Raw genomic sequence first — 14,918 nt, 5'->3', positions numbered from 1 at the left:
TTAGTAAGGTCATATTAAAATTTCATTAAGAAATGTTTACATTTGCATGCTTAATTACGTAAAAAAGGACTAAATCGTAAAAAGTACAAAAGTACAGTTCTATTAGTTAAAGGTGTCTAATGCTTATGAAACTTTAAAGTGAAAGGACTTAGATGGTAATTAGACCATCTGAGTGGTTAGTGGATATTCATGGCAAGGTTTATTTGAAATTTTGAATGTTTTTAAAGGGTAAAAAGGAAAATGAGTAAATAAGTTAAAATTAAATAAAACATGATATGTTCATATTCTCCAAATGCTAAAACCACCAAAATTTGAAGGAGAAAAAGCTATTCTTAAGGTTTCTTGATTCGACAAGCTTGGGTGGCGCATGTAAGTGATTTTTGGTCCTATTTTTAATAATTTTTATGTTTTAGGGATCGTTGTAGCTTAATCTAGCTAGCCTGAGGATCAATTTGCAAAATAGTTAAAGATTTAAGGTTTTCCCATAAATTTTTTTGCATTATTTTTAATGTTTAATGGAAGATTAAGAGTCCTTGTTGATAAATAAACTAGTTTTGTAAAGTGATTTTAAAATGACATTTAGGGACTTTTTTGTAAAAAAATGATGAAAGTTCATGGTAAATATGTGAAATGATGGTTTGTATGATTGATATAGATCTCTAGAAAAAGTGGCTAGCTTGAGAAAAGGATGAAAATGCTTAGATTTCAATTTATAAGCTTAGGGACTAAATTGTGAAAAGTTAAAATATTAGGTGAAAAATAGTAATTTTGCAAAAATATGAAATATGGACTAAATTGAATGCTAGGGCTATTAAATGAATTAAATTTGTCTATTTAGATCAAGATAGACCAAGAACATATTTAGATCGGGGAAAAGTTAAAAGCCTCAGATTAGTCGATTCTGTTTCTACACTCTAATTGTTGAGGTAAGTTCGTAGTGTTTTTAATACGTAATGAATTTTTAGTTGCGCACTTGTACTACGGTGCTTTAATTATTATGTTTTTAGAAGATTAATGATGAATTGCACACACATGCCCTCGTTTGTACTTCGGTACCCCTGAATTACACATATGTGCCCCCGTTTGTACTTCGTTACCCTTGAATTGCACATACATACCCCTAATTGTCCTACGGTACCCCTATATATACTTTTGTACCCTGTTTAGACTTCAAATAATTCTGAATTGATTAAAATGTGAATCGTATTTAATTTATTGTCAGATTAAATGACATGTTGCGTTCTTACTAGGCTCTATAAGCTTATTCGTTCTTGTGGACTATTTTGTAGATCGTTGCTGCTGACACTTTGGATGAATCAAACCTTTAGCTCACACTATCCAACGACTTTAGTAGTTTTTGTATCTCCTAGGGTAGTGGCATGTATAAACTTAGGTAGTTGAATTTGAGTTTGAAACGTATTTAGGATGTTATAAAATGGTGTTTGATGAATGTGTACATAATAACTAAATATGTTTGTGTTTTAATGTCGTGTATACATAAGAGATTATTTTGGCATGTACAAGTTGTTTTGGTACCATTTGATGTTGGTTAGTTTGTGTCATTTTAGTTCTTATGATGTATGATAGGTATGGCCCAAATGGTAAGTTATGCTGAAGTGTTAGTAATCATATTTGAGACATGATTTGGTAAAAGTTGAGTTATGTTTGGTAGTAGAAATGTGATCAACATATGAATGTTTTTGGTAAGTTTGTATGTTTGCAAATGAGGTGCCTTGTATGGCATATTGGTTGAATGGTTTTGAACTTTTGAATCGGTCATTTCATGTTGGTTTTGGTCATGTTTTGATGCTTTGATAGGTGTTATAAAGTCCTTTAGAAGGTTGATTAAATTGGTGATGGAAATGACTTGTTTTTGGGTAAATTCATGTCCATACAGCTTGAAACATGGGCTTGTGACTCAGTCGTGTGTGACACACGGCCAGGCATACGTTTGTGCGTCCCCTGTAGGTTTTAATGCATGCAAGTCAAGCTATTACATGGCTTGGAAATGGGTGGGTGTGGCTATTTTGAGAGTTACACAGCCTGGCACACGGGCGTATGGCTTGGCCGTGTGACCTAACTCAGAGAGCTACACGGGTGATGACACGGCCGTGTGTCCCTATTTCGATTATTACACGGCCTGGCCACACAACTGTATGACCCCTGCAGTCCAATTTTTCTAACATTTTCTTATACTTTCTGATTGTTTCCAATTTGGTCTTCAATTGTTTCTAATGTATTTTTAAGGCCTCGAGGTCTCGATTTAGTGATGATTTGTATGCGAATGAATAATTTATATCATGTTTATATTAATGTATGTTTTAAGGTTCTATTTATACAATAATACTTTTGAACCATATTCCGGCGATGGTTGAAAGTTATGGGTGTTATAATTAGTGGTATCAGAGCTACGATTTAGTTGATTCTAAGACTAACGTAGCAGAGTAAATTTTAGTATATACATGCCACATATACCCTGTGATAGTGTGATACTTTTGATCTATTCTAACGTTTTATTTACTTATAGATTCAAGATGTCAGCTGAATCGAACCGAGCTATAGTTAATGAAGCTAAAAGTAATATTCAAGATTTGAATCCTGAAGCAATTAATAGTGCGTCTATTCCACAATCAGTTCGTGATGAGATGAAAAATGTATTTCTTGGAATGATGAACCAATGGTTCAACGAGTTCAAGCAAGCAAATCTTGCAACTCCGCCACCTCCACCCCCTGTTGTGCCTCCTTTGGCTCCCCCGAATACTCCAAACCCTATACTTGTGACAGTTACCCTAGTATCAGTAGATAAAATTCAAAAATGTGGAGCAGAAGAATTCAATGGTTTGGTAGATGATGATCCTTGAAAAGCTAAGTATTGGTTAATGAATACAAAGAGAATTTTGCAGAATTGTTGTGCACCCCTGAAGATTGTTTGATGTGTGAGGTATCTTTATTGAAAGATGAGGCGTATCTATGGTTGGATACTTTGGGCACGATGACATCGAATGATCGTGTTAATTGAGATTTCTTTCAGAATGAATTCAAGCAAAAGTATGTTAGTTGGTTGTTCATTGACCGAAAAAAGAAATAGTTTCTCGAGTTAAAACAAGGAAATCAAACTGCAGCTGAGTATGAATGTGAATTTGTGCAGTTAAGCAAGTATGCTCGTAACATTGTATCAAGTGAGGAGGAAATGTGTATTAGATTTGAAGATGGGTTGAATGATGATATCAGTATAGTTGTAGCAGCATTAAAGTTGCGGGAATTTTTAGAACTTTCAGAGCGAGCTTAAAAAGTTGTAGAAATTTGTAAAAGAAACGACAGTCAGATTCAAAATTTCGAGACTATAACAAAAGGGGTTATTCAAGCTTGCTCAAACGTCTCCATCAAAGAAACTTAAAAATGACACAAGTCGACTAGTTGCTCCTTTAAAGTTCGTTGGTAGAGAGAAATTGAGGCAAAAGAATTTCCAGTCAATTAATTCTCCAGCGGCTAGTGTTGGAAATGTAAGAAATGTTGAGAGAATTGTTCATGTGTTATGAATGCAATAAAGACATTTTGGTGAGTGTCGATCAAAATCGGGAGCTTGTTTCCGTTGCGGGTCTACTGACCATTTTCTTTGTAACTATTAGAAGAAGCAAAATGATTTCAAAAATCAATCAAATAAGCCTGAAGCAACTTCTCGTAGGGGTAGACGATCTGGAAACGTTAGAAATGCTACTCCTGGCCGAGGAAAGAGTAATAAGATTAAAGAATGGTCTGAAGCAAGAACACCAGCTAGGGCCTATGCAATTTGAACTCGAGAGGAAGCTACTATTCTAGATGTTATTGCAAGTACTTTTTCTCTCTTTGATATTATTGTATATGCATTAATTAATCCTGGATCAACTCATTTCTATATATGCACTACATTAGTAGACAAAAAGAAAATACCTGTTGAATTCACTAAATATACTGTCAAAGTTACAAATCCCCTGGGTCAGTGTATTCTAGTTAATCAATTATGTAAACCATGTCCTCTGAAAAATAGGGGTTACGATTTCCTCGCTAGTTTGATGTTGTTACCCTTTGATGAGTTTGATGTGATTCTGGGTATGGACTGGTTGACTCTGCATGATGCTATTATGAATTGTAGAAGAAAACATATTGTGTTAAAATGTCAGGATGGTAAACAGATCTGAATTGAGTCAGATAGATTGGATGGTACATTTAATATAATCTCTGCTATGATGACACAGAAATATGTTAAAAATGGTTATGAAGCATATCTCGCTTATATAGTTGATTATAGAGTTTCAAAATTAAAGTTAGAATAGATTCCAGTGGTATGTGAGTATATAGATGTATTTCCAGAAGAGTTACCAGTGTTACTGCTGATCAGAGAGGTTGAGTTTGCTATTGAATTAGTGCTGGGAACATCTCTAATATCGATAGCTCCATATAGAATGGTACCTACAGAATTGAAAGAATTGAAAATTCAGTTGCAAGAGTTGACAGATAGTGGCTTTGCTCGGCCCAATTTTTCTCCTTGGGGTGCTCCTATGTTATTTGTTAAGAAAAAGGACCGATCTATGCGATTATGTATTGATCATCGACAGCTTAACAATGTCACAATCAAGAACAAGTATCCATTGCCACGTATTGATGATTTGTTTGACCAGTTGAAAGGTGCGACAGTATTCTCAAAGATCGATATTCGTTCTGGTTATTATCAGTTACGAGTTAAAGACTCAGATGTGACAAAAATCACGTTCAGAACCAGGTATGGACATTATGAGTTTCTTGTGATGCCATTTGGTTTGACTAATGCACCTACTGTGTTTATGGATTTGATGAATAAAATATTCTGACCGTATTTAGACAGATTTTTTGTTGTGTTCAATGATGACATTCTAATCTATTCACGAGATGAGACAGAGCATGCCCAGCATTTGAGAATTGTTTTGCAAACCTGAGTGCATGGCTGTTACACGGCTGAGTGCACGGCCTGGCAACGGGCGTGTGTGGCTATTTCAAAAGTTACACGGCCTGGCACACAGGTGTGTGCTTTGGCTATGTGACCCAACTTAGAGAGTTACACGAGTGAGGACAGCGGTTGGGACACAGCCGTGTGTCCCTATTTCGATTGTTGCACAGTGTAACAGCCCGATTTTGGGCCTAGTCGGAACAGTGGTTTCAAGACCACAAATTTGACGAGGAAAAAATTTGTTTTTATTATATTTTTATGGTCTAAGATTTCACGAAATGATTTTGTGAGAATTTCATTCAAAAATTTCGACATTTGGGCACTCAAATTAGTAAAAAAGGACTAAATTGTAAAAAGTGAAAAAATTTAGTTCTACATGTTAAAAGTGTCCAATTGTTATGAAATTTTAAATTTGAGGTCCTTAAATGGAAATTAGACCATTGGTTAACTTGTTGGACAAAAATGAACATGAGATAAGTGAAATAAGATATTTTTAATTTGGGGGCATTTTGGTCATTTAGTAATTAAAAGAATTAAAAAGGCCAAAATAGCCAAAAAATTTCTCCATCTTCAAGCTTTCAAGCTCTATAGTAAGTGATTCCAAGCCCCGTTTTTAATGTTCTTTACATATTTTTAGTCTCAGTAACTTGATTTAGCTTATTCTAGCAATAATTTAACCTAAGGTTTATATTTGGAAAAATACCCATAAGTGAAATATGTTTATTTTGATGTTTTATGGTATAATATGAAGCTTGAAATTATGTTAAACAACTTTTGCTAAGTGATTTTAAGTGAAAACGAGTAAAACGATATAATCGATAAAAATGCCTAATGTTCATAAGTAAGTGTTAGAGTGGGAACTTGATGTTGCCATAGAAGGTAAAATTGTTCAGAATGCCATAATACATAAGAATAAGTGATGAATTTTAATTTACGAGCTTTGGGGCAAAAGTTTAGGGGCAAAATTGTAATTTTTCCAAAATTTGAGTCAATGACTATTTTGATAAATGTGAGTATTAAATAAGTCAAATGTGTTATTATAGATCAAGAAATAAGTGGAATCGACCTTGATTGGAGAAAAGAAAAGATTAAAGACTAAATTGCCTCCACCATTTTTGGTGATTTTTCAAAGTCACACAACTGTTGCTGTCTAAACTATTTCATTGCTAAATGTACTCTTTCATAATTTCACTTTTTCACTTTCAATCACAATTCAATTCAAAATTCACTATTCCATTTATAAGTCGATATTCAATTCAATTCCATACCTATATTCATTATTCAATTACACTTAGTCAATTTCCCGATGAACACTTCAGAATAATAACAGATACTCGGTGGATTTAGCACATAGCAACCACCTTATTAATCAATGATGTCCGGTGGAATCAGCACATACCAACCACCTTACTAATCTATGATGTTCGGTTCACATAGTAGCCTGCACATGGTACTACACATGTGACCATTACCATTCGATACACGTAGTAGCCTGCACATAGTACTACACACGTGATCGAAACAATCCGGTACACATAATAGCCTGCACATAGTACTACACACGTGACCATCACTTTCACTTTTACATAGTGGCCTACACACAATTCGTGCCACACATGTGATCATTTCTGTCACTTCATTTGTATCCCTTTTTATTCCAAATGTTCATTCGGGAATTTTTCACTTTTTCTCACTTTTCTTTTTATCAATCAATTTCAATTTCTCGTATTTCTTGATTTATAACAATACATTTAACTTATATAACCTTCACACTATTCATTCCAGTCCAAAAATTATACTTTGGCAATATTACGTTTTTGCCCCTAAAGTTTTAAAAATTATGATTTTGCCCCTAGGCTCGTAAAATAATTTTATTCATTTTCCTTGCATTTTAGGCCTAGTTGAACCATTTTCATAACTATAGCAGTCCACAATACTCACTTATTCACACACTTGTGACATATTTTATACCTTTTACAAATTAATCCTTTTAGGCATTTTCATCGAAAATTACTTAGTACAAATCGTTTATCACACTCCAAACATTCATATTCTTCCATAAAACATCAAAATACATGCATATCATTCATGGGTAAATTTTTAAACACAAACCCTAGTTCAAAACAATGGTAAAAATAGGTAAATCTTGTTACGAGGATTTCAAAAACGTAAAAATCATTAAAAACGAGGATAGAACGGACTTAAAATCGAGCTTGGAAGCTTGAAAAAACCTAGACATGTTTCTCCATGCAATTTTTGGCCTAGGGGTTGAAGATGGACAAAAATTGGCTTTCAATTTTGTTTTTAATTCATTTTAATAACTAAATGACCAAAATGCCCTTAATGAAAAACTTTGGAAGCATGCCTAACCATACCCATTTTTGTCCACCAACTTAACCAATGGTCTAATTACCATATAAATACCTCCAATTTAAAATTTCATAACAATTGGACACCTCTAACATGTAGAACTCAACTTTTGCATTTTTTACAATTTAGTCCTTTTGACTAAATTAAGTGCCCAAACGTCAAAATTTTCAAACGAAATTTTCACAAAATCGTTTTGTGAAATCGTAGACCTAAAAATATAATGAAAATAAATGTTTTTCTTGTCAAATTTGTGGTCCCGAAACCACTATTCCGGCTATCCCCAAATTCGGGCTGTTACACCGGGTAAAAGTGCTTCTGCCCCATGACATCGAGCTTGTACCGAAGATGAAATCGAATGCACTAATTGAATGTTGAGCCTAAGTTTCGAGATTCAGGTTATGATCATAACCCAACTGGTACTGGCCACCGAAGTTTAGATCTATGCCAGAGACCAATAAATGTTTACTCATAGATGTTTCAGGGACACCGTAGTAGGGGGTTTGTAACAAGCCAGTGACCCCACCGTACAACCGTGTAGTAAAACTTTCTACCAACTTCGATTCCAACATTTGCCGCAATGGTGGTTGAAGATGGGCCAGATCCATCAACCTCGGCAAACTCGATGTATAACTCCATTACAACATTTCCGCTTAAGCAGTAAGATGATATGATTGTCTCAAGCTAGAGCTCGCCATTCACATCAAATAAGTCATACTATAGTGGCCAACGGAAGCAAGATATCTACGTTGCAACCTCAAAATTTTTCCTCAAGTCAATCCCTCAACTTTTCTCCTGATTCTAGTCCGTAGCTCACGCAATTGAATGGTAGGATTGAGCACCAATTCAACTGACCGGGCTCCTACAAATACCACCCCAACCTCTATATTATAAATTTAACCATCGTAGTAAATAACAGATTTCACTTGTCGACTCATTTAAATATTGGTCACTAATTAGATTAACAAAAGCAATAAGATAAATAAAGGGTTGTCTAAAGAAGTACATACGACTCTCGCAACTCAACTATTCGATGTTTGATATTAATTTCCTATGTGTCTAAGTTATGAAAATTACATCCCTTTAATAGGAAAATTAGACAGCGGGAGAGAAAATACATGCTTCAAAATCCGTTTATAAATACATGTATTTTTCGAATAATGATGATGAAATACAAAGTATTATTCGAAAACACATTCCAAAAGTCATATAATTTCATATTATCCAAAGCCTATCCTAGGGAAGCCGGGTTCTGAGGTGATTTTTCTTTGTACAGTCACGGGTGAAAGTCTGCGTGGAGGTCCCAATTGACGACCGTTATGCAGTCATGAATCGATGTATAACGAAGTGCCTATATGGATACGAGCTCAAACTTTTCGAATACCCAAAATTTTTTCCTTATAAATACTATACAGAAGTTTGAGAGCATAATCATACCGAAAAACTGTGGACCTTCTCACTATAATCAGCGTAACTTTTTCCTTCATTTTCATTCAACCGGTACCTTTAACCTTTTTTCTTATCCGAAGGCCCGCACCGTTATGGAAGGAGGAGAACTCTCAGGAAGGGAGTGGTTATTTCAGTGGAGTAAAAGTGATGCTCCTTTCGGGCTGGCGATGGTTGTCGTTATTAAACAACTCATTAATAACTACAACCGCTGCCGCGTCAACCCGAGTTTGACCTCTACTTCTGCCGAAACATCAGCTCTCCCCTTGAGAGTCCTCTTATGTCCACATCGGTGTCAGCCTTTGGATAAGAATGAAAGGTTAAAGATACCAGCTGCTTGGAAATAGAGAAAAAAATTACGTTGATTACACCGAAAATTCCTCTGTTTTTCCTTATGATTATGACCTTAATATTATATATGGTATATATAAGACATCATTTGCGGGGTATCCAAAAAGCTTAAATTTGTGTCCGTGTAACGACCGTTAACTAGCTCCCGGTTATACTCGAACTCGTGACTGCATCACGACCTCCGACTGATACCTCTACCTAGACTTCGACCCTTGTTCGTATCAAGCATTGTCACCCTAAACCCTGATTTCCCCAAAATTGGTTTCTAAGGTGATGGTCCTATCTCGCCTTGACATATGAAATGTTTGTGTTATGAAGTGCGTTATCATATCCCCGACTCTTCAAAACTACCTATGAAATTCAGTGATTCCAATTGAAAACCCTAAACCTCTAAAACCTAAACCTAAAAATATTAAAAATCCTAACATAAGGAGAGAAACAAAAATCGCGTCCAATTGGGTGCGCTTTCCTATCAAGTGTACAAAAAGCATGCCCAGCTGGGCGCACTTTCCGTTTCTCTCTAAAAACGACCTATTTCCCTAATTTTTGAAAAAAAGGCCTAAAATACTAATTAAAAAAATGTCACATACCTCTAAATTAGCCTTATTTGGCCCTCCAAATTTACAAAAAAAAAAAAGTCATTTTAGTTCTCCATGTAATTTATTGTCTTTTTTAACCTTTGAACTTGCACTTTTTGTCAAATTACCCCCAAATTGGATGGAAAAGTTAACAAACGTTAACTTTGCTAACGTGGACATACTCGTGGGTGCCACATCAATAATTAATTAATTTTTAATATATGATTTTGAATTTTCTAAAACTTCAATAATATTTTTTATTTTAACAAAAAAATTTAAAAAAATTTAAAAAATTCTATTTTTTTTGAAAATTTTTAAAAATTTTAGTTAATTATTGATGTAGCATACACGTGGACTGCGACGTTAGTAAAATTAACATAGGTTAACTTTTCCATCCATTTTGGGGTGATTTGACAAAAAATGTAAGTTCAAGGGTTAAAAGAGACCAAAATTAAATGGAAGGCTAAAAAGACTTTTTTTTTTAAGCTGAAAGGCCAAATACGTCATTATGCCTATTTAATTTAGTCTTATAAAATGAAGGAATAAGGGTCCAAATAGCCCATGAACTATTCCAAAAAACATCAATTAATCCCCTCATAACCTTTTGCACTTAATTGGGCCCTCAAACAGGCGAGTTTCATTAAAAAAAAGTCATTTGATCGTTACTTCACCAACGTGGTCGTTAATGATACTGATGTATTAGCAAAAATAACAAAATTAAATAAAAAGTTAAATAAAAATATTTCATTTTTTTTACTGGAATTAACTTGAAAAAGGGTTGTCTAACTTCATTTCAAACTTAAAGTTTTTAATTTTAAAAAAAATATTTTTTTAAAAAAATTATAAACTTTTGAAAATTATTAAAATTTATAAAAATAAAAAATATTAATAAAATTCAAAATGTTCAAAAGTTAAAAATTAACAAAAACCATTTAAAGGTTAATTTACCCAAATAATATAAAAAAAAGTTAAATACTGAAATAAGTTGTCAGCAGGATTATTTACCAAACTAGTATGTTTTTTTTGGGTGGAGCCTTTCTCATAGGTGCCACCACCTTTTTTTATAATAAATTTTTTCTAACTTAAAAAAATTATTATTTTATTTTTAAAAAAATATTTATACATATTAGGTCAAAATACAGTCAACGTGTCAAAATACGGGTTAAAAATCCTGCGCGTGTGACGCCACCTAGACTGGCGGCATCAGTCGTGCCTGTCAGATAGGCGGCACTGGTCGTGACTACCAGGTAGGCGTCCCCTCACCCCTGCACAATGATCTCCAAGGGTCTCAACCTTCTGCCTCATGTGCACAACATACTGCCAAGGTAGTGTTTGGCCCTTTCAAAAGGAAAATAAAATTTGAAATGGGGGACCTTATAATCATGGTCCCCCAAGATGAAGCACCGGTGTGTGGGGAAGAAAAGAGAGAAAGAAAGGAGAGAAAGGAGAAGAAAATAAGAAGAAGAAGAAAGAAAGAAAAAAAGGTAATGTATTATTTTAGTAAATAATTTTGTTTTTAATTTAAAGAGTTTAATTAAGATGTTGTGAATTTTTTTGTTATTAATTATTATTTATAAATTGCTTATGTTTAGTGTCTATGGTTTTGGTTTAATATTTTGTATGAATGTAAATTTTTTGTTTTTATAATTATTTTAAAATTAATTTCTAAGTAATTTAGGATTATGTTATAAATTGTTGTGTTTAGTTTAGTATTTGGTGATTCTTTATTAATGTAAAATTATTTTGTTAAATATTTCGTTAGTAATTTATTATAAATTGTTGTTTTTATGATTTTTAGTAATGTAAATTAAAAATAATTATTTTATAATTATTTTGTTAGTAGTTTATGATTAGGTTATAAATTGTTAGTGTTTTGTGTTTTGTTATTTTTAGTAATGTAATTTCTTTTAAAAATGTTATATTTATTTATTTTCTTAGTAATTTATGGGATTAGGTTATAAATTGTTAGTGTTTAGTTTAGGGTTTTGTGATTTTTAGTAATGTAATTTTAAAAAATAATTTTATAGTTATTTTGTTAGTAATTTATGATTGGGTTATATAAATTGTTAGTGTTTAGTTTAGAGTTTTGTGATTTTTAGTAATGTAATTTAAAAAAATAATTTTATAGTTATTTTTTAGTAATTTACAATTAGGTTATATAAATTGTTAGTGTTTATTTTAGTGTTTTATGATTTTTAGTAATGTAAATTTTAAAAGAATAATTTTATAGTTATTTTGTTAGTAATTTATGATTAGGTTATATAAATTGTTAGTGTTTAGTTTAGTGTTTTGTGATTTTTAGTAATGTAATTTTAAAAAAAATTATAGTTATTTTGTTAGTAGTTTATGATTAGGTTATATAAATTGTTAGTGTTTAGTTTAGTTTTTGTGATTTTTTAATGAATTTTTATATAATGTAATTTTATTTTATTTTTATTTATTTGACAATTTTTATTGATTTAATAAAATGTTGATTAAATTTTTTGTTATATAATTTTATAGGTTGTTTGAAAGAAACTAATCGTATGTTTATATTTCTATTTTTATTTTTTAATTCATATGTTTTTATGTTTAGATAGTTTATATTTATGTTAATTATATTGTTATTGTAAACTAACATAAATTTTTATTGTAGGTAAATTATGAGAAATTATGAGATATTTACCGTGTTTTTCTATTTTGAAATTGAAATTATTTATTGTTATTTTTACAACAAATTAAATGAATTCATTTTAATTGCGATTTGCAACAAATGGGTTCTTTGATTAATAATAATCACATATCAAGTACTATTAATGAGATGGTAATGAAATCTTTATTTGATACTCATGTTATTTGCGGAATTAAATTATATTGTATTAACTATTTTACTAATTTTAATAATGCCAGGGCTCGTATCGCGCATTGAGTGGTTGTGTTAATAGTGTAGGGTTTCTGCCAGATGAACGCCTAATGTCATACTTGGAGTTAGTCGGGTTCGGATTAGTGTCATTGATCTGGACCTTTGATCTGCGATACGACTTGATTTCCGCTTTAGTCAAGAGATGACGTCTAGAGACCCACACATTTCATTTGGCGTACGGGGAGTACACCATCACTCTAGAGGATGTTGCACTGTAGCTCGGGCTCCCCATCGACGGGAATGCGGTCACAGGCGTAAGTTCGACCTCTAGGCCAACTGCCATTTGCTATGACTTACTTGGACGCTCGCCAAGTGAGGGAAAATTTACAAGTTTGAAGTTTTCATGGCTAAAGGTCAATTTCGAGCATTTGCCAAGTACTGCCAGTGAATGGGAGGTGATTTATGACGTTCGAGCTTATATTTTGCACCTTATAAGGGGTGTACTCATGTCGGATGCAAATGGCAATAGGGTCCACTTGATGTACTTACCCCTATTATTTAATTTGCATAACACCTGTTCGTACAGTTAGGGGTTCACAATGTTAGCCTTGTTGTATCGCGAATTTTGTCGGGCGACAGATCCTTCTGTGGTAGACATAGGCGGATGCCTCATATTATTGCAATCGTGGGCACTTTACCGGATGCCATTCTTGGCATCCATTAGTTACCAATCATATGTATATCCACTCGTTAATAGGTGATGAATTTTTACTCATTATAACAATTAGTTGACTTTTTTTTCGGATTATATTATTCTAACAATTTGTTTTTGTATATGGAGCACTAATCCGGGTACCGGGAGGTCATACACGGTTTCGATATATCATCTAATGATCGAGAATCATGCTGGAGAGGGGGTAAGTTTTTCCAATATCAACTTAATTTTATTGTTTTATCTCACTCGACCCGCGTTAATATAACCATGTTATTAACTGTGTAGTTCATTTGGATGTCATATTCTATTCTAGAAATTATGGCGATTATTCTCTTGTCTGCCTACGTCCACTCAAACCTATGGTGCATTAGCGCACACGTTATCAATTTTTAGACATTGGAGTGGTATCATGGTGATCGAGTACTCCGGCAGTTTGATTGCATACAGTATATCCCGACACTGCCAATACGATTGGGGGAGATCTATGGGATTAACAAGAGGGGAAACATGGAAATGATTGGGTGGAAGTGCATGAAGAATATATTACAATGTGGAACAATCGGTTGGGGAGGGTACCTAAGATGGACTGTGCTTTGGATCTGCAGCCCTCGTTAGAGTACATACAGTGGTACTCTAAGATAGGGAAACCATTTTTGTTTGGTGGGCGGTCGATGGTAGTCCCCCTGCATATGACACGACTTGGGCAACTCCTTCTAGATTCCAATCATGCACCCGATCTTGAGGCAAAGCCGAAGCTACACTCTGGGATAGTTCTTATCATCTAGATTTGGGGGGCGATGACTATTTCCTAGGATTGTCAAGCCATGGATATCATTCAGAGTTTGATATCTTCAGCCCACTACCACCTCAGTACTCTAGTCATTTCGGCTTGTATCCACCTCAGTACTCAACTCCTCCTAGCCCCGTATCCTCCTTCGTATTCTACTACTTTTGGCTCAAGTTCATCGATGGCATTTGAGACATATGATTTTTTATCTATGTTTCACACACCCCCACATGCGGGTGAAGAAAACATTGATCGTCGCAATCACCCGCAACATGAACGTCGAGCTACACAAAAATATACCCCTAGGACCACACCATCAAACCATCAAATTTAGGGGGTTTTGTAATTTAAATAACTTTATATTTATGTATTTCTTTGTCATTTTAATTATTAATTTTAGGGGTTTTTTGCAATTTAAATAGTTAACTTTGTATTTATGTAATGACTTTTTCACCATTTTAGTTATTAATTTTAGGGGTTTTATGTAATTTAAATAATAAACTTTGTATTATTTACATAAAAATGTTATTTAATTCAACAAAAATATGAACGTAATAAGCTTTAGACAAAATTTTTAATTCAAAATAGATTAATTGCAATAAATTTTAGATTCAATCCTCTCTACATGTAGTGAATATAATTAATAGGGCTTGAACAACATCTCAATTCCTACCCAATCGCGACGATTGTCCAATATGGTAGTTTTGGAGCAAACATTTACTCTGATTATGACCGGCTAATCTGCATACGCCACACAGCTTCACATCAGATTTCTCCCTAATGTCCATTTCGTTATGGATTTTGGATGATTGTGGACGACCTTTCGGATTCCTATGCAACCCTTTGTCTGGGATAAGCTCAAAAGTTAT

This window comes from Gossypium raimondii, chromosome 13 (assembly GCF_025698545.1).
Source record: "Gossypium raimondii isolate GPD5lz chromosome 13, ASM2569854v1, whole genome shotgun sequence".
NCBI classification, from domain to species: Eukaryota; Viridiplantae; Streptophyta; class Magnoliopsida; order Malvales; family Malvaceae; genus Gossypium; species Gossypium raimondii.
This window is presented reverse-complemented; position numbering follows the sequence as displayed.